The sequence below is a fragment of the Sorex fumeus genome, unplaced genomic scaffold, assembly GCF_029834395.1.
Source record: "Sorex fumeus unplaced genomic scaffold, SorFum_2.1 ptg000030l, whole genome shotgun sequence".
NCBI classification, from domain to species: domain Eukaryota; kingdom Metazoa; phylum Chordata; class Mammalia; order Eulipotyphla; family Soricidae; genus Sorex; species Sorex fumeus.
Window position 1 is genome coordinate 17,226,003 of NW_026606087.1, and position 25,881 is coordinate 17,251,883.

Sequence of the window (25,881 nt, forward strand, 5' to 3'; positions counted from 1 at the left end):
CCCCCCCCCCCCCCCCCACCACCACCACCAAAGACGGCCGGCCTCGTACCGTCTCCCATCTAGCTCAAAAAGCCCACCGGGTCCTTGTCCAAGTCAGTTCCCCTTACGGCGGGCAGACCCGGTTGGAAGTTGACCCAAACTACAAGGTTCACCGGCTTGCAAAATCTCCACTCCATTCTACCTGGCCTCTCACTCTGGTCTGAGTACACAGACGTAAGTCCCATGAATAGCACCCCCAAAGTCATCAGGTCCTTAAGCTGTGGTCCCCTGTGCATCCCCAGGCAGCAGTAGCAGTCCAGGAAGCCTTGGGGAACAGGGGTCCCAGAGGACTCCAGCCCTGCGCTGGGGCCAGAGGCCCCCCTTTCCTGGGCCCTAGTGCAGTTCTGCCGCTCTTACCCTTGAGCCGGAGCCAGGAGGCCAGGCGAGCAGGAACATGAATGAGGCAGTGGGTCCAAGGCTGCGCGGTTCCACCCACGGCCCTTGACCACACTGACTCCCCTGCCTCCATGGGCAGCTAACGGTCCCGCCCCTGCGCAGGGACTCCATGAAGGCAGGGCCTCCGGTCTTCTTTCCTGCCCTCTCAGTGTTCTCAGCTCTCTGGACCTGTTTCTCATCGGGAGGATGAGGGAATCAGAAAGTGTGACCTGCCTTGGGGTCAGAAGGTCAAGCAGCACTAAGTAAGACTCTCTTGCCTTGCCTATAGCTGACCCAGGTTCAAATCCAGCACCACATATGGTCCCCCAGCACAGACAGAGATCATTCCGGTACACAGAGCTAGGAATAGCCCCTGAGCACCCACCAACACACACACACACACACACACACACACACACACACACACACCCCTTCCTGTACACAGAGCTAGGAATAGCCCCTGAACACCCGACACACACACACACACACACACACACACACACACACACACACCTTCCTGTACACAGAGCTAGGAATAGCCCCTGAACACCCAACACACACACACACACACACACACCTTCCTGTACACAGAGCTAGGAATAACCCCTGAGCGCTGTTGAGTATGCCCCCACCAACACATACACACACATATACCCCTTTCTCTACACAGAGCTAGGAATAGCCCCTGAACACCCAACACACACACACAGCCACATACACACACACACACACACACACACACACACACCCCTTCCTGTACACAGAGCTAGGAATAACCCCTGAGCGCTGTTGAGTATGCCCCCACCAACACATACACACACACATACCCCTTTCTCTACACAGAGCTAGGAATAGCCCCTGAACACCCAACACACACACACAGCCACATACACACACACACACACACCCCTTCCTGTACACAGAGCTAGGAATAACCCCTGAGCGCTGTTGAGTATGCCCCCACCAACACATACACACACACATACCCCTTTCTCTACACAGAGCTAGGAATAGCCCCTGAACACCCAACACACACACACAGCCACATACACACACACACACACACACACACACACACCCCTTCCTGTACACAGAGCTAGGAATAACCCCCGAGCGCTGTTGAGTATGCCCCCACCAACACATACACACACACATACCCCTTTCTCTACACAGAGCTAGGAATAGCCCCTGAACACCCAACACACACACACAGCCACACACACACACACACACACACACACACACACACACACCCTTCCTGTACACAGAGCTAGGAATAACCCCTGAGCGCTGTTGAGTATGCCCCCACCAACACATACACACACACATACCCCTTTCTCTACACAGAGCTAGGAATAGCCCCTGAACACCCAACACACACACACAGCCACACACACACACACAGCCACACACACACACACACACACACACCTTCCTGTACACAGAGCTAGGAATAACCCCTGAGCACTGTTGAGTATGCCCCCACCAACATATACACACATACACACACACACACACACACACACACACACACACCCTAGAAGGTGTAACCTTCCAGCCTGGCTCTCCTAGAATCTGCGATGGGATATAACGGCGTTTCTTAAAGGCACTAGAGAGAGACAAGGACTTTCAAGGTATGTTCACAAATAAAGGTGTTTCTTCCTGAAGTGCTCACGACTCAGGTGTTTGCAAATCAGTGAGTGGGGTGCGCCTGCACCAGGGCCATTCTGCACAGGCTGTAAAGTAAATCCAGGCCTCCCTGAGGTCTCCAGCCTCCCTACCCCATCCCCTTCTGCAGCAAGTGCTAGGGCCGCGGGCAGAGTCCCATCTCAGCCTCCCTCTTCTCTGTCTCTTAGCAATGTGGAGTAGGTGGCAGGAGCAGTTGACTGTGGGTGCTGGGCAAGGGGTCCAGCTCTCTTCTCACACCTCCTGCCCAACTCATGGCAGGTGAGGAAGCTCTCTGGCCTTAGGGGTTTTGTCCCCAGAGCTCCACTTTCAGACTTGGGGGGTGGGGAAGACGTTTGAGATTCGACTCCAGGAGAGGTCCACAGAGCTCTCTTGTGACTTGAAGCTTCTGGGATTCCACCCAAAGGAAGAGGAGCATGAGCCTGGCACATCCTGCCTTCAAGGAGCCCAGCAGCCCACATCACAGATGCCAGGAAATCTCTCAGGCTCATCAACAAGTCCACAGGATCAAGGAGATAATGTTGGGAGTGACAGAAGGAGGTAGCCAAGAGAAAGACTGACAACTTCCCCACCCCCAGGAAACTGCCATTTTGAGGGAGACTCAAATTCACAGAACAGAGGGCTGCAGCCAAGCATGCATTCAAACCCAGAAAGGGCTAGAGAAGTAATAGCAAAAGGGGAAGATCTTGCTTGTGGTGGGGGTGCAGCGACTTTGCTTCCAGCCTGGCGCCTCATAGCACCGCGTCCCTCTTCCCCCCCCACCTGATCTGAATCTCTCCTCATGAATTTGGCCCCTCGCACTGACACTTCTCCCCACCCCCAGGATTTATTTTCTCTAAGGACAGAGGTGTTGTTTCAGGGCAAAAGGGGGAGCCTAGGAAGAATGGGGGTGGAGCCCGGGAAGGCTGGAGGTAGATGCCTAGGGGGTTGGGGGCGGAGCCCTGGGATCGGCTGCCCCTGCTTCCCACAGCCTGTGAGACGCAGGGTCCAGGTTGGCTGCACCATTTCCTTGAGGTGTGATCAAGGCTGGGGATGTGTCCTCACTGAGCCTCAGTTTCCTCGTGTAGAGTAATCTTGTGTATTCCCAGAGTTATAGCAGTGAAAAGAGCAATATCTGTCAATCCTCCCCGCCCCCAAATAAACAAAAGTATAGTGGGTGGGGGGGAAACTTTCTGAAAATGATATGTCATGTCCCCACCCCCTCCACAAAAAAAAAAATACCTGGCAAGGTAGTATCATGATGGATTAGTGGTTAAGATTCAGGTGGAAGCATAAAACAGAGGGAAAGGTTGGGGGTGTGACGCTGCTCTGCACCCCAGCTCCTGGCCCAGCCACCTGGGTGCTCTGCAGGAATGAATGGAAGTTCCTCTCTGACTCCTTCTCCCCAATCAGGCAGAGCCTGGCCCATCTCCTCACCAGTCAGTCCCAGGCAGGACTGGGTGTGCAGGGAGATGAGATCACCCAGGAGAAAGCTGGGAAGTGAGGGCTCATTCCTGGGGTGCTGGGTGGCCCCGAGGAGAGAGCCCAGGGACACACCCCGATCCACAGCAAGCAGAACCCCACAGGGAACTCCTGGGTCCCTCCTGTGGCTCCTGAGAAGGGAACATTTTAGAGAGTCACAGCCACTGACAGCTGTCAGATTAGGACATCCGGAACCCCCCGGACCTGGTCCCTACCAGTCCTGCTCTGTGCCCTCATCACTTGCCTCGCCCTGAGAGCCCCGGCTGGCCGAAGCAAACACAGACAGCAGAGCAAGGTGGAGAGAAGAACCGAGCTCTCCAGTTCCGGACCAAGGCTCTGCACCCCATCCCATGAGACGTACCCTTTCCCCTCTCCTCGGTTGCTCCTGGAGCATTCATCAGTCTCAAGACTCGGGCCCCACCTCCCAGACCCTCCAGACCACCGTCACCATGGAGGGACCCCCAAGTAGTGCTTTGCTCCCAGGCATCCCTTCCCTACTCACCATCGAGTTAGACAGACGTTCTCCTCTGGGGCATGAGGAGAAGGTCCCCCTTGCCTCTTCTCCCAGTCCCCGTTTAGGGGTCACTGGGCCTGCCAGCTTGGGGGAAGAAACTTTCCAGACTGCCTGGGGCAACAAAGTGGTATCTGGAATCAACGTTCTAGAAGACTGGGCAGGACCAATGTGATGTCATCAGGAAGCAGGAGAATGGTTCTCGGGGGGCCCTCTGGAAAGAGGACAGAGCTCTCTGAGTCCCCAGGGCCAGCTGTGCCCTGGAAGGACGTGTCCTTTCCCGTCCCACGCATACCCGGATCTGTGTGTTTGCCCAGGGCGACTCACCTGCCCGGGTCGGGCCTCAGTGAGCAAACAGCCCCGACTCAGCCCTGAGAAAGCTGCTGGGACCCGGGGACATCCACGTTCTGCCTCCTGGTAGCACTGTCGTGGTCACAGACCATCCCCCTGAGATCCTCTCATAGTCCCCCATAGCCACGTGCCGCCTCATCTCAGGGTGGCACGTCCTATGGGGGCACGGCTCAGCCATGCTGGGCCACACAGAGCACTGGGTGAAAGAGTGTGGCCGGGCAAGTCAGAGGCATTACATTGTCAGAGAAGCTGAATACGTGCTTTGCATGTTAAGTTACAGCCCCAATATTAGCTAAATCCCGCGACCTGATATCCCAGGCATCTCCACACCCACCTTCCAAAGCCTCAAAGTGCCGCCTTGGCACTCACCGGTTCCCACCCCCACGGCAGGCTTCGACCTGGCTGGGAATGCAGAGATAGGATCCGGGGTATGCGGTTATGCAAATCCGGTGCCTATACACCCATGCACACATTCCATGTATCTCCTCACTGTGAAGAGACTCTGGGTTTCCTGTTATTTGTTTGTTTAGGGGCACACCCTGCAGTGCTCAAGGGCTGGAGATGCTTGGGGCCACGTGGTGCTGAGGATCAAACCAGGGCTCCTGCCTGCAAAACATGCGCTCTGGCCCTGGCCTGTCCTCATTCTGTCTGACCTGAAGAGCCCTCAGTGGGAGGTGGGGCAGGACAGTGAACCCCATTTGATGGAGGTGAGGAGGCCCACCAAGGAACCCCAGGTGCCAATTATTTGGTGCCTGGGGAGGGGGCGGAAAGTGGGAGGAAGGCCTGCACCAGGCTGTCCCTTTTGAACAACAACCTCCTGGGGCTTTAGGTAGGGGTGGAGCCCCCGGGTCCTGCAACCATCCAGAGGGTGGGGCTCAGCTATGCCACAGGTGTGAGTCTCTGGGTTCATCCTCCAAAATAAAATTTCCGTGTCCCCAGGAGGCAAAAACTCTCCTGAAGGAAGATGAAGGAAGGAAGATTAAAAAAAAAAAACTCAGAAACCAGGGCTGGAGCAATAGCACAGTGGGTCGGGGGTTTGCCTTACACATGGTCGACCCGGGTTCGATTCCCAGCATCCCATATGGTCCCCTGAGCACCGCCAGGAGTAATTCCTGAGTGCATGAGCCAGAAGTAAGCCCTGAGCATCGCCAGGTGTGACCCAAAAAGAAAATAAAAACTCTCAGAAACCAGAAGGCAGAGATGGCACGGGTGTACAGGAGTGTCTGCCCTGGGTGTGGGAGAAGTAGACCCCCTTTCCTGAGGCCGCACAGAGAGCCCCCACCCCCCGTTTCTCAGGTCAGTGTCTGGAGCAGAGACACAGGGCCGATGGATCATGCAGATAGATTTGGAGCTTGTGGCAGGAAACTCCAGGGCCTCTGGAAGGTTTTATTGATCCAGAGATCGAACTGGTTCCTGCTTCTGCAGACTCTAGCACGGGGACAGCATGAAGCAGGGGTGGTGGCCAACAGGCCCGGGACCCTCCACTCCCCCACAGTGTGGCTCTGGGCATTGCCCAGTCCTGCACTCTTTGCAGTTCCAGAGCTGGGTTCAGGCTCTTCTCTCCCAGATCCTTGAGGTGCCCTGGACAGCAGGTCCCTTAAGGGACTGTAAGAGAAAAGGACATGAGGAGGATGGAGGAGAGGCAGGTCATGGTGTTCCAGCCCAGTAATCTAGTGTCTGAGAGCCAGGAGCCAGGCTGTCTGGTCTGGAACCCCTCTGGGTGATACCGAGCTCACAGCTTAACCCCTCTACGTCTCCGGGAGCACATCTTGGTGTACTGGTCGGCACAGTGGGATGCAGTGAGTCCATGCGCGTGAAGGCAGCTCTGGCAAGCATCAGGAGCCAAGTAAACACCCCAGCTGCAATCAGTTCTTATCCCCAACCCCTCATCCCCCAAGACGGGCACCGGTGCCCCAAAGTGGCTTCTAGCCTGTGTGCTTCTGGGCTGGAGGAAGCCTCTTCCTTTTCTGGAAAGCCTGAGGTGTCTGGGCTTGGAGGAGGGCTGTGTAGAAAGCAGGGCTGGGTGCTGATTTTTTTTTTTGAGGGGGGCGCATGCCTGGTGATGCTTTGGTGTTACTCCTGGCTCTGCATTCAAGGATCACACCTGGAAGTGCCCAGGAGACCCTATGCAAGCAAGCACCCTGACTGCTGCACTTTTATACCACGACTCCTGCTCTGACTTTTTTGTTTGTTTTTTTGGGGTGGGCCACACCTGTTGGTGCTCAGAGCTTAGCCCTGGCTCTGCATGCAGGGATCACTCCTGGCAGTGCTCAGGGAACCATGTGGAATGCCGGGGATTCAACTGGGGTTGGCCGCATGCAAGGCGATCGCCCTCCCCGCTGTGCTATTGCTTCTGCTCAGACATTTCGATCCCTGCCAGCACTACCAAGTTCAAAGCAGCAAACACAGGCCCTTGCATGGGTCCCTTTGGGATGCCTTGTAGGCCAAGAGCGGGACGCAGGGAGCCTAGCCATGCCCACCTAGCAGGGGATCAGCACTGAGATGCCCACTCTTGGTCTGACACACAGGGCAGTGATGCATGGCGTGGGGAAGGTTTGAGGGACCCGGATCTGAGGATAGGGCTAATGGAGCTTCTGGGGAAAAGATCTTTTGGGGTGAAAATCCACAGCAGGAGAGCAGCCTCAGGGGCTCCACCTGGTGGACTCCTGCCAACCAGTGTCCCTGGCCGGAGGCTCTGGGTCAGCAGGTATTGCATGGTGCTCCCCGGGGAGCCGGCCTCCCTCAGCATCTTCTAAATTTAGGGCCCAGGGGCTCTGTGACTCATTCTGGAATCTCCTCTGCTCCCTCCTCCAGGAGTGTGCTCCCGCGGTATTTTTATCCTCGGCTGGCTCCCACGGATTCCACAGGCCCGGGAGGGAGGCCCGCAGCACCCACTCCCACCACCCCTCCCCCAGCCCCCAAGAGCTCCATCTCCCAGCCCGGCTCAGCTCCAAGCTTCCATCCAACCACATCCTCTACTCACCCCCTTCTCAGCAACCCCCACACACTCCTTCCTTGCTGCTCCCCAGTCAGAGCCCAGTCAGGGGTCTCCTGGGGGCGGGGGGGGGGGGGCTCAGGAGACACTGAGAAGTGACCCAGACTCACCAAACTGGCATCAAGGCCGAGCGTCTGGGAGTCTCTGGGCTTCTCTTTCCTCTCAGAATAAAGGGGCCTGGTCCTCCACTGGGAGGCTTAGGCCAGAACTGAGGCTACTGGGGGCCAGAACCCCACTGTGAAAGAGGGTGGGTAGGGATGGGGTCTCTGAAGTCCAGGCCCTCCCTCCTGCTCAGCTCAAGCTCCTGCTCCATCCTTGCTGGACGCTCTTCAATGGGACAGGGGACAGAGAGGTCCCCACAGCCTGAGGAATTGGGGAGAGCCTGGGGTCAGGCTCTTGCTTCTGCCCGTTACAGAAATCTGACCAACAGACTGGCCCTTAGAGAGATGAGAGTGGACCTGCAATTTATTCACACACACAGACTCCATCTGGCTGTTGTCAAGAAGGATGGAACCTCCACACCATTAACAAGTGCCTTTATAGTCGATTTATGGACTATATTGCTTCTAGAGAAACTTTTTTTTAAAAATTTTTTGCTTTCTGGGTCACACCCGGCAATGCACAGGGTTATTCCTGGCTCTGCACTCAGGAATTACTCCTGGCGGTGCTCAGGGGACCATATGAGATGCTGGGAATCGAACTCAGGTCAGCCGTGTGCAAGGCAAACATCCTACCCGCTATGGTATCGTTCCAGCCCCAACTAGGGAAAATTAAAAAAAAAATCCAACACACACAGTGGTTGCTAATGTGATCGCTAATACACACAACAATTGTACAATCAGCGACAACTATAGTTCGTTTGAAGTTCCACCCTGGGTCCTGTTCACGCAACCCGGTCAGGCTTCCTCTCTGGCTGTACTCTTGTTGTGCCTTAGTGATTTATGAACGAGTCATCTTTGTGACTCCTAGCTCATGCAGAGGTCCTGCCTCTAATTTTCCTGTTTCATGGTCTGGGCTGGAATATGCAGCTTTGGGCACAATTCACCTTCATTCGCCGGGGAAGTGACTCAGAGGCATAGCATTTGCCTGGCACATGTGAGGTCCCAGAAACCCTGGCACCAAAAACCAAAACAAGGGGCTGGAGAAATAGTACAGCAGATAGGGGGCTAGCCTTGAATGCGGCTGACCCCGACACCCCATCTGGTCCCTTGAGCCCGCTAGGAATGATTCCTGAGCTCAGAGACAAGAGTAAGCCCCGAGCACCACCTGGTGTGGCCAAAAAAAAAAAAAAACCAGAGAGAAAGAAAAAAGCAAAACAAAACCTCTTCAGGCGCCATCCAGATGGGTCCCATATACATGCTGAGGTATAAAGACTCGGGTATCTGTTCCATCTCGGTTCCCAGTCCTGGAGGAGGAAGAGGAGCTTGGGGTAGCCAGCAGAGCCCAGGACCGTAGCCAGACCCAATTTTTATTATCTTAATGCATATATTTATTAGCGGTAATTTTGATTTATGGGAGTGTAAATGTCTACATGCTTTAGGGGTGCATTCCTTCCCCACTCTCCCCAAGACCTGCCTTTTTTGTTAGTTAGTTTGGTTCGGGGTCATACCAGCAGTGTTCAGGGGCTGCTTTGAGGAATGCACACCTTTCAGGAATGCAGGTTCCAGGGTACAGAGCAGCTGTATTGTGAACCCAGAAACCTTTGGGGCTCCAGCTCCTCCACAGACGTCTGACTCAGACTCCCTCCCTTCCTCATCCTCGCAGCCGGAACGCCAGGCCAGGGAGGGTCTCAGACATCTTGTGTTTGAAGCCAAGCCAGTCCAGTTAGGGACCACGGGAAGGAGTCAATCCCAGGAATCTTCCGGAGACTGGAGGGGGTGATGTTGGTCATGTGATCTCAGAGTTCTGCTAGGAACAGACCAGCGACACCCCATGATTCATTAAACCACTGATGCCAGGCGGACGAGAGATGGGACCCCGCCCTCCCCCTCACCTGCTCACAGTTTCCATTCTCACAACCCTTTGCCCAGCCCCCAGTCCTGTTTGGGAAGCCAACCCTGCCCCCCATCTTATGTTGCTGCACGCCAATAAACCCTGAGTGTTTTCATACTGACCCTCAGCTCCCGAGTGATGGTCTCCAAGTACGTGAACTCTGGGTTCAGTAAGAAGAGTGTCCTGGGGCTTTGGCCTCTGCCATCTGGAGCTTCCTGGGAATGGTCAGAGATGGGACGAGGGGATAGAGTGTGAGTCCTATATGCAGAGCACGTTCTCAGCCCCTTTGGTCCACCCCCTCGGACCTCGTTCCCTCCAGCACTTCAGCTCCCCATGAAGCCTTGGGGGGTACGCCACTGCCAAGGGACACAGCTTCGTCACCGGGAGTGTTGGTGAACAGCAGAGTGTCGGATTCGGACATGGCTTGGTTTAGACCACTTGCCTGCATGTATGAAGTCTCTGGTTCGATCCCTGATGCTGTAGGAGCCCTTGAACCCTGGCCAGAGCAGCCCCTGAACACTGCTGGTGTGGCCCCCCAAAAAACCAAACAAGCCAGGTCTTGAGCAGAGTGTGGAAAGGCATACAGACATTTACACTCTTGTAAATAAAAATTACCTAACAAAATGGATTAAAATTATAAAAACCGGGTCTGACTGAGGTTCTGGGCTCTGCTGGATACTCCGGGCTCCTTCAGAGTATACATCAGACACTCAATAAATGTTTGATGAAGCCCTTTGATCACGGCCACGTAATGGAAAGATCTCTATCCGCGTCCAGCTCTACCCACAGCTCCCTGCGTATCCTCAAGAGAGTCCCTTCCTCCTTTAGCCTCAGTTTCCCCCTGAAAGCAGATGTGGTGAATGAGCTGCAGGAAGGAGGTATTTGGAGGTGAAGGATCTGGGATATTTTTTCTCTTTTTGGGTCACACCTGGCGATGCTCAGGGGTTACTCCTGGCTCTGCACTCAGGAATTATTCCTGGTGATGCTTGGGGGACCATATGGGATGCTGGGAATCGAACCCGGGTCGGCCATGTGCAAGGCAAACACCCTACCCGCTGTACTATCGCTCTGGTCCAGGGTCTTGGATTTCTACATCTAGAAAGCCCTGTCTTTAGAGCCTTGTCTCCAGGGAGGTTTTTGTACCATACCTGCCTATGCTTAGCAGCTCTCAGGGGATCCCAACCCCTCCCCACTATGCCCCGAACCCTAAGGGCACTGCAGAGAGGAAAAGCTGAGTCACCACAAAGGGCAGAAAATCCCCTTCTGTCCACAGGGGGCCCTGCCTGGTTCTGGCCATAATGATGATGTTGGTTGCCCCACTTGGCTGGCGGGGGTAGGGATGGTTCCTTCAGCCTCTCTCCATGCTTATGACATTCTGCCCTCAGTCACCAAGCTAGCAAGTGTATCACATCTGTTCTCTCCCAGCACTCATTCCTCCCAGACTCAACGCCCTCGGCCCCCCAGGCCCGTAGCCGTCAGCCTGGACTCCTTCCCTTACCAGGGCCGAATTCCAGCAAATCCAGTAATACACTTTTCCTTTTTTCAGATTATTCTGAGTTTGTTGGCTTGGGGGTCACAACCAACAGTGCTCAGGGGCTACTCCAGGCTTTGTGCTTAAAGTCACTCCTGGCAGTGCTCAGGGGACCCCATGGTGCTAGGGCTCAAACCCCGGTTGGTCACATATAGGGTAAGCACCTTGACTCCTGTACGATCTCTTCAGCCCTTTAAGTGAAAAAAAAAAATTATTTCCCTAGGCCAGAGAGATAGTACATGAGTAAGGCCCTTGCCTTGCATATGACTGACTTCATTTGATCCCTGGCACCTGAGTTCCTCTAGGAGTGACTCCTGAGCACAAAGCCAGGAGTAACCACCACGTGAGGCTCAAACCCAAACAAACAAAAAATTATCCCCCTTTTCTTTTCTTTTCTTTTGGTGGTTGTTCCAAGGCCAAGAATTTCCACAGAAACATTGGTGGTAGAGGTGTCAGAGAGAGTACAGTAGGATTGCCTTGCACGCAGCTGACCTGGGTTGGAACCCAGTATGGTCCCTTGAGCCCATCAGCAGTGACCCCTGAGCTCAGAGCTAGGTGTAATCCCTAAGCACTGCTGGTTTTGCCCTCAAAACCAATAAAATAAAATTGGGATTGGAGAGATAGTACAGCAGGTATAGCGCTTGCCTTGCGTACAGCCGACCTGGATTCGATCCCTGGCACCCCTTTTTGTCCCCTGAGTTCTCCAGAAGTGATACCTGAGTGCAGAGCCAGGAGTAACCACTGAGCACAGGCAGGTGTGGTGCAAAAACCTAAAAGTAAATAAATAAATGTATTAAATAAACACTAGTGTGGGGCTTGCACAGTGCTCCCTGGACTTGCATCTTTAGCTATATTGAGTGTGTACTCTTCAGTCACAGTCACAGTGTTTGCCGGGAACACATGCTTGCAGTGCTCACAACACTCTTGTTTCAGTGCTCACAAACATTTGGGTTCTGTGTGTTGGCATCACAAACTTTCGGTAGTGGCTCCAGGTACCTGAGATGGCAGTGCCTCTGGACAGTACTCATCACCCACGACTTCATCACTTCGGGCTTGCAAGGCCCGCACTTGGCCACTGAGCTCTTTCTCGGCCCCTTGCAGCAAGACTCGTCTGCACTCCCCAGCTCCTCCTTAGCTTCCCGATTCATCCATCCCAACAGAACAGGGCCCTTCTGCATCAGGCCCAGGCATGGCAGGACCAGCACTGGGAACAGGAGCTCCCCCACACCCTCAGAATAGAGCTGGTCTCCCGAAGCCAGTCCAACAAAGACTGATCAAGACTGAGTCAAGACTGATCGGAGTCAGCCCTTGCTCACAGCCTGCAAGAGAGATCTGAGCAAGACAGTGCCCGTCTTGGGGCCCATAGTTTGGCAGTTTGTAGAATGAGGACATGGGCCCCTTGATCTGCAGTCATTTGCTTATAATAATCTTTTGCCTTTATAGGCTATTTGGGAATTTAGTTTCACTCCTAGATCTCATTTGATCCTCCCAACAACCTATTTTCATTTACAAAGTAAGCAGGCTTGGGTTCTCCAGGGGACAGAATTACCCATCATCACCCTGGAACTGAGAGGCAGAGCCTCCACCGAATCTCATCCTTCACATACTATTCGCGCTGGGACGAAAGGCTGTGGGGCTTTTCCCTGTTTCCTTGCCTTGATGGTAAAAAGAACTGCTGGAGGAGCCAGATAAGGCGCTTGCACGCGTCCAATATGGTCCCCCAGGACTGCCAGGAGTGATCCCTGAGTGCAGGAGTTACCCTGAGCACCACCGGGTGTGGCGCCAAAACAAACAAAAAAGAACTTCTGGGGATCGTATTAAGAGAGGCAGTGAAGGGTGCTGTGCTGTGCTGTGCTGTGCTGTGCTGTGCAAACCGACGAAACAACAGAAAGATGTGACAGCACGGGTACAGTTATGAGATTTCACTGTCCCCTTCACTAAGGCGCCCCCACGTGTCCATCCCTAGACGCTCTGTTTGCGCAGGCGCTCTGGGGTGCTTACTGGGTCCCGGTGGACCTGCTGCAGCGCGTGCGCTCCCCACCGGCTGCTCGCTTGCTGTCCCCCAGCGCTCTGTTGCCACCAGGTCCCCTGGTGATGGTGGCCTAGCTGTAACCAAGGCTCCCGTGGGAGGCGTCTCACAGCCCCAGGGCAGCGAAGATCCGTGGAGAGGCAGGGGCTGCACAGAGCAGCTGGACGTGGCTTTCCTCCTCTCCAGAACACCAGCAGCCCAAGTCACGGCAGCTGCAAACCTTGGGCGTCGATGAAGGTTCCCCACCACGCGACCAGACCGGTCCAGGCGCTCGCGCACTGCTTCATGGGAGTTGTAGTTTTACAGCAAGGACTTTTCTGGAGTTGGGACGATATAAGAACTACATTTCCCAGAAGCCCAAGAGCCAGCGTCTCAGAGTGGAAAATGGAATTTGAGGATCCGAGGGGTCTGTGTTGGCAGGGAGACTCGCGCTTACAATGAAAGCTTACAAAGCCAAGAGATCCGAGCCTGAGCTGTGGACTCGGGCACGCCAAACAGTAATAGTAGGAGAGTAGCGTTGTTGAGACAGAGTTTTGGAAAGAATGGTAGAATCTGCTGTTCCCACACGTCTCCCACTCGACTGTGCTTCAGAGACTGTGAGCACTGTGAAGGACTCTTCTCCCTGCCGTCCGGTGGAACGTTGCCATGGTGGATGTTATCTATACCTGCACCTTCTAGTATGGTTCGTGCTTCTCAATAATCACACTGACCATGGAGCAATTAAAAAAATACTCTATTGAATTAATTTAAAAATAATTTAATCAGGGGCTGGAGCGATCGTATAGCAGCAGGTAGAACAATTTCTTGCCTGTGGCCAACCCCTGTTTGATCTCCGGCATCTCAGAGGTCCCCTGAGCACCACTAGTAGTTATTTCTGAGTGCAGAGCCAAGAGTAACCCCTGAGCATCGGCCGGTATGGCCCTCCTAAAACAAATGTAACTATCACCCCCTACCTTCCCTTCCTTTCACTGTTGCTCACTCTCCAAGGGTGCTTAGTAGGGATCCCACAATTTTAGGTGTGGCACCTGCACACATACTCCCCAGGGGTTATGATGCATAATAGTGTGTGTGTGGGTGGGGGGTAAGAGAGACCTCAGCAAGCAAGAAACTCGCCTTGCATTCAGGAGGCAAAGTTTGATCCTTAGCATTGCATGGTCCCCCGTCTCCAAGCTGAAAATAGCCTCCAAACAAAAATTAACATACCTGCTCCCTAAGGTGATGACCAGGGGCCCCACACTTAGCTGCCATGCTTGGACACTGCCAGGAGCTGCAATTTAGTTGTGCATAAGAAAATTGGGATTGTAGCGCTTGCCTAGGGTCCCACACTTGGTTGATGTGTGCTAGAGGTTGCTGGAGAACGCCCCACGTATGGGAGCACCCAAGATCCTAAAGGGAAGTGTTCCAGATCAGGTATGTAGGATGGTGTGCAGGATGGAATCCTTGGCCTCATGCTTCCTGCCTGCAAAGCACATGACCTGCTATGACTTCCTTGTGTTTTGGATGTGGTTTGTTGTTTTTGACTTTTATGGCACACTTGGCATCATCAGGGATCATACCCAGCTGAATCTGGGGGACTATGTAGTGCTGGAAATTGAACACAGGGTTCTGTGTTCAAGACATATGCTCCCTCCCTTTTTAAAATTGCAATAAAGTTTACTTATAAGAGTCTACATGTCTACATGGTGGGGGAGATTGGAGGGACATGGGCACTGGTGACGGGGTTGGTGTTCTACAATGTATGCCTGAAACCCAATCATGAATAATTTTGTCATCTCATAGTGATTAAAAATTCTTTTGAAAAATAAAAAAAACTTTAAAAGTATGCATGTTATACATGTTTATATGTCTTAGGGGATGTTACCACACTGTGCCTACCAGAAAGTACTACTTTCTTATTCGTTAAGCAGCTTTGATTTTGTGAAAATAACAGTCTACCAGAATTATAAAAGAAAGATTTGAAATGCTTTCCTGAATGGTGATCTAAATGTCTAAGAGGACAGGAATTACAACCCAGTAGCAGAGCTTCATATGAGCTCTTACTGAGCAAAATATTTCATATCTTTCTTCATTTAACCGTTTTCCTAAAACCAGGACCCAGAGCCCATTAAGTAGCTCAGTCCCAGTCGTATTTTCCTTATACACAGCTCTGCTTTGTACCATCAAAACATGCCTTTATTATTTGGAGGCTGGAGTGATAGTACAGAGGGTAGGCACTTGTCTTGCATGAAGCTGATCCAGGTTTGATCCCCAGCATCCTACATAGCCACCTAAGCATCACCAGAAGTGATCCCTGAGTGCAGAGCCAGGAGTAACCCCTGAGCATTGCTGGGTGTGCACTCATAAAAAAATAAAAAAAAGAAAACAAACAGAAAGCATACCTTTATTTCTATTTCACCTGGAGAGGCCTAGAGGAAATCTGTAGCGACTTCAAGGATCTGCCTTGCAAGTGCATGATGAGGAATTCAAGTATTTCTTGTGCTGGAGGTGTCCAGTATGATCCTGGGAGTTCTGTGTCTATTATTCCCCAGGTCTGCAAGCAATTTTTAGCCACACTGCAGCCAGGTGTGTGTGACCACCGCAAGGAGGTACCCCTCCCATCTCATGAGTGCTTAAATGGTTTGTGATTATCAGAGCCAGAAGTGTGGCATCCGGAGAACACCAGTATGAGTGCCGTAGTGAGCCTGGCAAAACTCGATCATGACTTGTGTGCCTCAGCCACAAAGCATGCAAGCACCACATGCAGCCACAGGAGGGTGAACCGAGGCCCGAGAGAAAGCACCGGGGTTCCGGCACTTGCCTTGCACACAGCAGACCCGGGTTTGACACTAAGTTCCACTGGGAGTGATCCCTGAGCACAGACATGGGAGTAAGCCCTGAGCTCTTCTGGGTGTGGGCCCCAAACCAAAAAGATAGTTAAAAAAATAGAAGAGTGAGAGGCTCCGTGAGCACTGTGCCGAGTGTGTGGACTCCACGACCTGATGTACGGCCCTCAGCAGGCATCACCGTCCAAAAGGTGTGAGCCAAACAGCCTGGCATGTCTGGTCGTCACAGCTTCAGTGGCAATGCAGAGAAGGGGAGGCAAGGAGGAGATACAGATAAAGCTTGGAAAAAACTCACTTCTCTTGAAATATAGATAGAACCGTGCGTTTCATAGGAACTTAATGCAGTGCATATACATGTGACTGTCAATGATGTATACCTCAAACTTACATAATTTTACAATGCTGTGAGCCCTCAATTTAAAAAAAAAAACCTGTGTGTGTGTGTGTGTGTGTGTGTGTGTGTGTGTGTTTTGGGCTACACCCTGCGATCCTCAGGGGTTACTCCTGACTTTGCACAGAGGAGCTACTCCTGAAGATTCTTGGGGGACTATATGGGGTGCCGGGGGTTGAACCTGGGTCAGCTGCATGTAATCAAACATCCTACCTGCTGTACTATTATTCCAGCCCAAATAACTTTTTTTTTCTGCTTTTTGGGTCACACCCGGCGATGCTGAGGGGTTACTCCTGGCTCATGAACTCAGGAATTACTCCTGGCGGTGCTCGGGAGACCATATGGAATGCTGGGAATCGAACCTGGGTAGGCCATGTTGGCTGCGTGCAAGGCAAACGCCCTACCCGCTGTGCTATCGCTCCAGCCCCCAACTTTTTTTTTAATATATGGGAAAAATCTGGGTTCAGGAGATGGCTCAAAGTGCTGTGGAGTGCATATTTTGTGTGCAGGAGGTTCATGTTCAGTTTTCTCTGGCACTACATGGTCCCTAAGTACTACTATGAAGTAACTCCCAGGCACAGAGCCAGGAGTAGCCCCTGAGTACCTTCAGGTGTGGCCTCCAGACATACAAGGCTCCATAAAATGCCTGGATGGGGTAAGAGAGTGCAGGGTGAGGGTGCTTATCTTGTATGCAGCCAGCCCTGATGTGACCCAGGTATCACATGGTCCCCCAAACACTGCCAGGTGCTTCCGTGGAGGTTTAAAAGCACCCCTGGTGTGACCCTGGAGCCCCTGAGCTACCAGATTGGCAGGGAATCCCCAGTACTGCAGGGCCCAAACAGTATCACCTCCTGGGGCCCTTGCCTTGAACCGTGGGTCAGGTTGACTGAGAATCTCTAGGAGTGGCTCCTGGCTTCCTAAGCTCCATTTGAAAGGACCCACCCCCACCCTATCTGTTAAAATAAAAATAAAAAGACTGAAACCCAATTGTGACCATCCTTGTAACTTTATATCTAGTGGAGATTCAATTTTTTAAAAAAGAGAAAGAAATATTATGAAAAAAATAAAATAAAATAAAATCTCACCTCCTTTGATGCAGATCAGGACAGGTGTGAGTCTCTGTGGTGTGAGTGGTGTCAAATAATCTTGGGTTTGTCCAAGCTTGCTGAAAACTGGTTATAGGACATGAGACTCAGAGTGAAAATTTCTTGAGAGTTGAGATAGGAAGGATCCCGAGGGGTGGGCATAGAGGAGATAGCGCCGGGGCGGCCAGCCTTAGGGACTGTCTTCATAACAGCACTAGCCTGGTCTACTGCTCTAGGGCTAATGATACATCTGTTTATCTCTTAGTTTTCAGACTGGCTAAGGGAACTCTGACATCTCCAGACAGGATTTTGAGAGCAGTAGCTGACATGTCACTGGTCTGCAATGCAGTTCTGGGAATACGTTAGCTAAATCCCCCAGAAGCTTCAGCCTCTGCTAGTGGCTCCTTGGAGTCTTTGGAGGTTGTTGACATTTTCTCTCCCACAGCGGCTGTACTCAGGGTTTACTCCTGGCTTTGTGCTCTGGGATCACTCCTGGCAGGGCTCAGGGGACACTATAGGGAGCTAGGGATTGAACCTGGGTTGGCCAGGTGCAAGGTAAGAATCCTATTCACTGTATTATTACTCTGACCCTGGGTTATTTATGTTTTCTGGCCGAGGAAGAAGGTTGCCTTTTAAAAAATTTTTAAATTTTTAAATAATTTGGGGGCCATACCCAGCTGTGTTTAGGGATCACTCCTGGCACTATTTAGAGATCAGATGGAGTGGCAGGGATTGAACCCAGGTCAGTCGCGTGCAAGGCACATGCCCTACCTGCTGAAGTCCCATGGGTATTGACTTTCCCTGCCATGGCCTGTGAAGAATTGTAACCAGTGTCACTGGCTGTCCGAGGAGCCATCTGCAGAGGCCGCTGGGTCTGAAGGTAGCAGAGACATGGGCTTTGGGAATAGGTTTAAGTGGAGTGTCTTTTGAACAACTGAGAAATCCTTTCACTGTGCTAACAAACTCCAGCATCACTCTCTTCCTTCCATGCTCTTCAGAGCAGAGGATCTACGACCCTGGCTTCAGTGGATTGTGTGTTGCTCCTGCTGGTCTCCTCAGAGGGGTCAGTCTCTCCCGAAATGCTGGCGTCCAGGGCCTCTGTCCCAAGCTCTCTTCAGCCCACGTGTGCTTTTTGCAGCGTCATTCACTTCCATCCAGAAGCAGAAGTTTCCTCGCCCTCTGGCCCACCTTCTGGGTTCCTTAAAGTGTTCAAAAGGGAACTCGTTGTTGATATTGTGATTTTGGGATCGCACCCAGTGGTGCTCAGAATCTCTCTTAGCAGTGCTTGGGAGGCCATGCTGTCCTGAGGCTGGAACTCTGGCCTTCAGCAGGCACTGCTTGGAGCCCTGTAAGCATCTTCCTGGCCTTGAATTTGCTTTTCATAGTGTTTTGGCACTACTCCTGATTCTAACCAAACTCTGACCAAGACAGCTTGGGACTCCCCTCGGCCATCCGTGTGTGTGTGTGTGTGTGTGTGTGTGTGTGTGTGTGTGTACACTCACCCCGGTCCTCAAGCAGCTCTTCATTTATGGTTTTCACATAACTAAGTTTTCAAAACCCTTCAGAAACCAGGAGTGATAGTACAATGGGTAGGGTGATTGCCTTGCATGCGGCTGATTTGGCTCAATCCTGGGCACCCCATATGGTCCCTTGAGCCTCCCAGGAGGGATTCCTGAGTGCAGAGCCAGGAGAAAGCCCTGAGCATTGCTAGGTGTGACTCCAAAAAAACTTTCAGAAGCCAGGGAAGGATGGAAGGAAGACTTGGCCCTTTGACTAAGAGTATGGGGGTCTCAGGAGGAGAATGTAAGCAGATCCCCCATCTCCTTCTCACTTCTCAGGGTCCCTTCTGGTCAGTGTCTCCACCCCTTTAGAGACTTTGGGGACCTGGAGCCCCATCTCTGTGCTGAGCTCTCTGCTGGGAGGTGGGGTGTGTGCATGGGGAGAGGGCGCTTCCTCGTGAGCACCAAATACACTCAACCCTCATGCAAATCTCAGTCCCCTTGAAGGGTCCTCCTGCCACTTCATCCTTCTCCACCTCTGCCACTACTCAAGCCCCAAGCAGGTTTATGCTCCTCACCAGCCTTTGCTGAGCGAATAAGATAGATTGATTCAGTTTAGGGGCCACGAGATTGGTGACTGCACAGCAGTTAGGGCTCAGGCCCGGCCCGTGCCCGAGCTGAGTAAGTTTCAGGCACCATGTGGTCCCTGAGCACTGTCAGGGAGACTGTGGTGTCCCCAGCACTGCAGGGTCCAAGCAGTGTTATAGCACTGGGCCCTTACATTGAACACAGGGTCCAGATAGCTAAGAATCTCTGGTGGAACCCTTGGTTGAGAGGCCCCTAAAATATATGGCCCCAGTTAGCTCTTGCCTTGCATCCTGTGGACCCTGGTTTGATCCAAGGCACTGCACGTGCACCCCTAAGCACCAGCCAGGATAACTCCTGAGCCCAAAATCAGGGGTAGCCCCTGAGCACCAACAGATGTGGCTGTCTGCACCCTCTCAAAACAGGTGATCCTTTTAATCAATTTACTTATTTTTGGTTTTGGGGCCACACCCAGTTGTGCTCAGGGCTTACTTCTGACTCTACACTCAGGGGTCACTCATGAAGGACTCAGGGAACCATATGGGGTGCTTGGATTAGTTGCATGCAAGGCAAACACCCTGACCACTGTAGTATCACTTCAGCTCCCCAAAAGGGTGACCCAGTTTAACAAAATGGGTCAACAATGATACAGCAGGCAAGGTGCTTGCCTTGCATACATCTGACCCAGGCTTCCCACATGGTCCCTCAAGGAGTGATCTCAGAATGCAGAGCTAGGACTAAACCTTCCCTCAAAGTCCGAGTGTTTTGACCATGCCACACTTTTCAGATGTTTAATTTATAATCTGGGTGGCCACCGGTTACAGGCATAAACAACATAGACCTCTTTACGAGACGCCTAGGCCAGGGAGCTAGCTGAGTGCAGGTTGTTCATTGCAGGAGGTCAGGGTTCGAGCACAACACTGCATGGTCCCTGAGCAAATGCACAGTTAGCTCATGAGTATCCTGGATGTGGCTCACTCAAAAAAAGAAAAAATAAAAGGAGAGAGAGAGAAAGGAGAGAGAGAGAGAGACAGACAGACAGACAGACAGACAGACAGACAGAGACAGACAGACAGACAGACAGAGACAGAGACCTAAAACTAAACCTATGAATTTGCCTCCAGTTGCTACCAAATTCTGCCATTTATCCCATTTATCCATACAGAGCATACACAGATATCCCTAAGGCTACAAAACCATGGGTAAGGAAGAGAAAAATTCCTTTTTCTCACATCCCTTAGTTGCTCACGTGCCAATCCACTCCCACGGGTGTCATTTGTGAAAATTGCTTGCAAATGGCAGTTGTAACTTTTGAGCTCATCATTTAGAAACAAATAAAAAAAAACATTACAAACAAAACTATAAACCTGTGGGATTTTAAGAAGTTCTACGAAATATTGCAGATCCATAATTCCAGTGTTGGGACACATGAATCTATCTACTTCTTGGGATGGAATTCCAACTTGCTGATGTGCCAAGCTACAGGGACCCAGCAGGGTAAGTGAGTGCTGTGTTCCCAGCGTGTGACAGGGCATGGACACGTGTGTATGTGCATGTGTGTGTGTGTGTGTGTGTGTGTGTGTGTGTGTGTGTGTGCATGCATATAGTGCTGCCAGAACTCCTTTCCTCCAGTTCAGACCTATTTATCCTTTTGCATGTAGAAATGATCGGCTCCAGGGACCAGAGCGATAGTACAGTGGGTAGGGAACTTGCCTTGCATGCAGCCAAGTTGGGTTTGATTCCCAGCATCCTATATAGTCCCCTGAGCACTGCCAGGAGTAATTCCTGAGTGCAGAGCCAGGAGTAACCCCTGAGCACCGCTGGGTGTGGTTTCCCAAAACATAAACAAAATCCTCCCCCCAAATCCCCAAAAAACAAAAAAAAAAAACAAAAAAATATGAGCTCCATTGCCCCTCACCCTTACCAACCCTGATTATTCAGTTTCTTATTGTTTGTCAATCTGAAAGTGATCTGTCACTTTTCTTCAGTTTACGCTAATTTCTCTGGTTTGTATATCATTGTGCGTGTATGACTTCTCCTACTCCTCCTCCTCCTCCTCCTCCTCCTCCTCCTCCTCCTCCTCCTCCTCCTCCTTCTCCTCCTCCTCCTCCTCCTCCTCCTCCTCCTCCTCCTCCTCCTCCTCCTCCTCCTCCTCCTCCTTCTCTTCTCTTCTGCCAGCAATGCTCAGGGGTTACTCCTGGCTCTGCACTCAGGAGCTATTCCTGGCGGTGCTTGAGGGACCATATGGGATGCCGGCAATCGAACCTGTGTCGACAGCATGCAAGGAAAATGCCTTACCCACTGTATTATTGTTGAGCCCTCCCACCTTTGTTTTCTTCTGATGAATAATATCATAGCCCATTTTTATATTGAGTATTTTTTGTGTTTGTTTTATTTTTTATAGCACCAGGCACAAAGCCCAGGGCTTCACACAAGCTAGGTGAGTGTTCTCCCATGGAGACACATTCTAGCCTCTATATTGAATGCTCTGTCTTTAATAGTTTTATATCTACTAAATCCTACCGGTGTATATTATATGTTGCAAACATATTCACCCCATCTATTGCCTCTCCTTTTATTTTGTGTATTCTATCAGTGTTTTTTTTTTTAAATTGTGATAGGGAATGCATAACACAACAATTTCCATGTTAACCATATATGGTTATGCATTTAAGTGACATTGTTACATTCACAACTGTTGTGTAATCATCACAGGATTTCCAAAGCTGTTTCATCACCCCAAACAAATTCTGTCAACTTTGACAGTTAATTCCTCACTCCTTTCTCCCCTTAGCTTCTGGTAATCTCCAGTTTGCTTTCTGTTTCTATGAATTTATTTATTCAACATATTTCTTCTGAGTGGAACTATGCGCTTCATCCTTTCATGCATCTTGTTTGATGTAGTCAAAGTTTTCTAGGTTTATACATAATAACCTGTATCAGAACGTCCCTCCTCTTAGTGATTGAATTTTCCAGTTAACATAAATACTACATTTTGTTTACTCATTTGTTTGTTGATGGGCACTTTAGTTGTTTAGCTTTTTTCAAAAGCTTTTGGCTTTTTTCCATATAATCTATCTATGAACATAATCATACGAATATCTGAGTTCCTGCTTTTAATTCCTGTGCTTAAGTACTCTGGAGTGTGATTGCTGAGTCATATGGTGGTTAGTTCTGTTTAACCCTTTGAGAAACTGTCAAACTGAGTTGCAGGACAGTTGTACCAATTTTACATTCTTGCAAGCAAAGCACAATGGTCCTAACTTTTTTTCTATTTCTTGGGGGGCTCTGAAGTGGGAGAAGGACACACCTATTTCCACTATATCACTGTATCACTGTCATCCCATTGTTCATCGATTTACTCGAGCGGGCTCCAGTAACATCTCCATTTGTCCCGGCCCTGAGATTTTATTATTTATTTATTCTTTTTTATAATTTTATTTATTGAATCACCGTGAGAGCAGTTACAAAGCTTTCGGGTTTAAATCTTGGTCATACAATGAAACACCTGTCCCTTCACCAGTGCTCATTTTCCACCACCAAAAACTTCAATATACCCCCCCATCCCACACCTTCCCCCAGCTGTGGGGAGATGATTACTCTCTCTCTACTTTGATTACATTCAATAGTTTGACACCAGACCCACCATTATTATTTGGGATTTTACCCCAACCCTCAGATCTGCCAAAAAGGCAACAATAGACTATTTGTTTTCTATTGCTGGTTATGAATAACATATGATGTCACTCAGCCGCAGTAGTGGCTGCGCGATTTTGAAATTCCAAAATTTTAGCAATTAAATCTGGAGGGATTTCTGCCAAAACCTGCTGGGTTCCAAGATTTGTTCCTGAGTCTCTTGGATCGTGGCTGTTAAGCAGCTTGATCAGGAGCCAGAGAGGCCATTCATGGGCGGTGACTCAGTGGTCTCTTTGGTGCGGGGAGGAAAGGGTGGGCTCCACCCCCATCCCATGAGGCCCCATGTGTCTCATCACCGCAAGCCCAAACCTGAGTGCCCAATAGCCTCTGGAGGATGGCAGCCACTGAGCCATCAAGCCAGCCCTGAGATTCTAGCAGCCTCTCCTTACTCGTCTTTCCCAATGCTGCCATACTGGAGGCTCTTTCAGGGTCAGGGGAGTAAGACCAATTATTGCTACTGTTTTTGGCATATCAGATACTTCATGGGTATCTTGCCAGGTAGCTTGTCATGTGTACCTGTGACACTTATTTTATATATGAAAATCCAGTTGTCCTAGAACCAACTTCTTTTGTTGTTGTTGTTGCTTTGGGGTCACACCTGGCTGTGCTGGTGGATTCGGGGGGACCATATGGGATGCCTGGGATTGAACCCGGGTTGGCAGTGTGCAAGGTAAACACCCTACCTGCTGTACTATGGCTCTGGCCCCAGAACCAACTTTTGAAGAATTCTTTTCCCATTGAGTGAACTTGATGCTCTTTTCAGTAATGAAAATAGGCCTTGGGCCTCTCATTGTCTGTAATCTGTATTGTAAACCATAATACCCATAAGTAGAAGAGGGAGCCAGAGGGCAATTGTCTGCCATAGAAGCAGGGGGAAGGGGGGAGTGATACTGGGGACATTGGTGGTGGAAAATGTACACTGGTGGAGGGATGGGTGTTCTATCATTGTATGACTGAAACTCAAACATGAAAGCTTTGTAACTGTAGCTCACAGTGATTCAGTAATAAATAAATAAATAAATAAGTAAAGTAAGTAAAGTAAAGGCCCTCCCGTTGATCATTGATTTGCTCGAGCGGGCCCAGTAACGTCTCCATTGGAGACTTTGTTGTTACTGTGTCTGGCATATCGAATACTCTCGGTAGCTTGCCGGGCTCTCCGAGAGGGGCGGAGGAATTGAACTCGGGTCGGCCATGTTGGCCGCTTGTAAGGCAAACGCCCTACCGCTGTACTATCGCTCCAGCCCTTTATTTATTTATTTATTAAATAAATAAATAAATAAAAACAGAAATTTGGGGAAAAAAAAGAAAATAGGGGCCGGAGTGATAGTACAACGGGTAAGGCTTGCATTCGCCTGACTGGGGCTTGGTCCCCAGCATCTCATATGGTCCCCCAAAGCACCGCCAGGAGTAATTCCTGAGTGCAGAGCCAGGAATAACCCTTGAGCATCGTTAGGTGTGTTAGGTGTGACCCAAAAAGAAAAAAAAAAAGGAAAAGGAAAAAATAGGCCTTGAAATCTAGGGATAGTTCAGTGACAAACGTGCTGTGTTCACAAGTCTGGGACCACTGAGGCCACAAGGTCGATCCGTGGCACTGTCCGATGTGCCGAGTTGCCGTCTCCATGGTGTCTTAGTTATTTGGAATCCCTGGCACCACAACAGGGCATATATGCTCTGGACTACAGCTCTGAACAAGCACTGTGTCTGAGTGTGTGTGATCTCCAACCATCACGACCACCAAAAAAGGAGCGTGGAATGGGGCTGGAGAGATAGTACAATGAGTAGGGTGTTTGCCTTGCATGTGGGAGTTTCGAGTTCAATTCCCTGCTTCCAATATGGTGCCCTGAGCACTGCCAGGAGTAGTTCCTGAGTGCAGGGCCAGGAGTAATCACTGAACACTGCTGGGTGTGATCTCCAAACAAACAAAACAAAAGAAAGGAAGGTGAATACATAAAATAAGTTGAAAATTCTTATTTAATTTTGGATAGAGAAATACTACATGGTACTCCAAGCACAACCCAGAGAGATGCCTCCAAGCAGGGAGCAGCCCCTGAGCACTGCTGGGGGTGGCCCAGATTCACTCCTCACAGAAAACTCCTACAGTCATGCCTCACAGTATGTTTACTACTACATTTCTGGGGTGTATCTTGAAATGTAAATTTTTTGTCATTCTTTTTCAGGATTGTTTTGCTATTGTTTTGGACTTGCAAGTCCACACAAATTTACTTTTTCTTTCTGAGTTTGAGGGATCAAACTCAGGGTCTTGCACATATAAGGCAAATACTCTACCATTTTATTTTGTTTTGTTTTGGGACCACACCTGGCAATGCTCAGGAGTTATTCCTGGCTCTGCCCTCAGGAATTATTCCTGGTCTTGCTTGGGGACCATATGAGATGCTGGGCACCTTACCCACTGTTCTGTCACTTCGGCCTCTATTCTACCATTTTTTGAGATTTTTTTTTCTTTTTGGGTCCTCTTGGCGATGCACAGGGGTTACTCCTGGCTCTCCATTCAGGAATTACCCCTGGCAGTGCTCAGGGGACCATATGGGATGCTGGGAATCGAACCTGGGTCGGCCGTGTGCAAGGCTAACGTCCTACCCGCTGTGCTATTGCTCTAGCCCCCATTTTTTGAGATTTTTGAGACTGCCTTCTCCACGTGAATTTGAGGATTGGCATTTCCATCTCTGTAAGAAATTCTGTCGGCATTTTTATAGGGCACAGTGGCCTTTATTCAGAAAATGTGCACAATCAGATGTTCTCAGGGCTTATTCCTGGCTCTGCTCAGGGCTCACTTCCTGGCTGGGCTCAGGGACTATACTCAGGATCCAACAGG

At 50.7% G+C, this 25,881-nt stretch overlaps 1 protein-coding gene across 1 annotated transcript in view; it reads right to left on the bottom strand.

Moving 5' to 3' along the window:
- FCHSD2 (FCH and double SH3 domains 2) overlaps positions 1-25,881 on the bottom strand; it is a 365,756-nt gene that overhangs the window by 75,501 nt on the left and 264,374 nt on the right. The gene's annotated exons all lie outside the window — the stretch shown is intronic.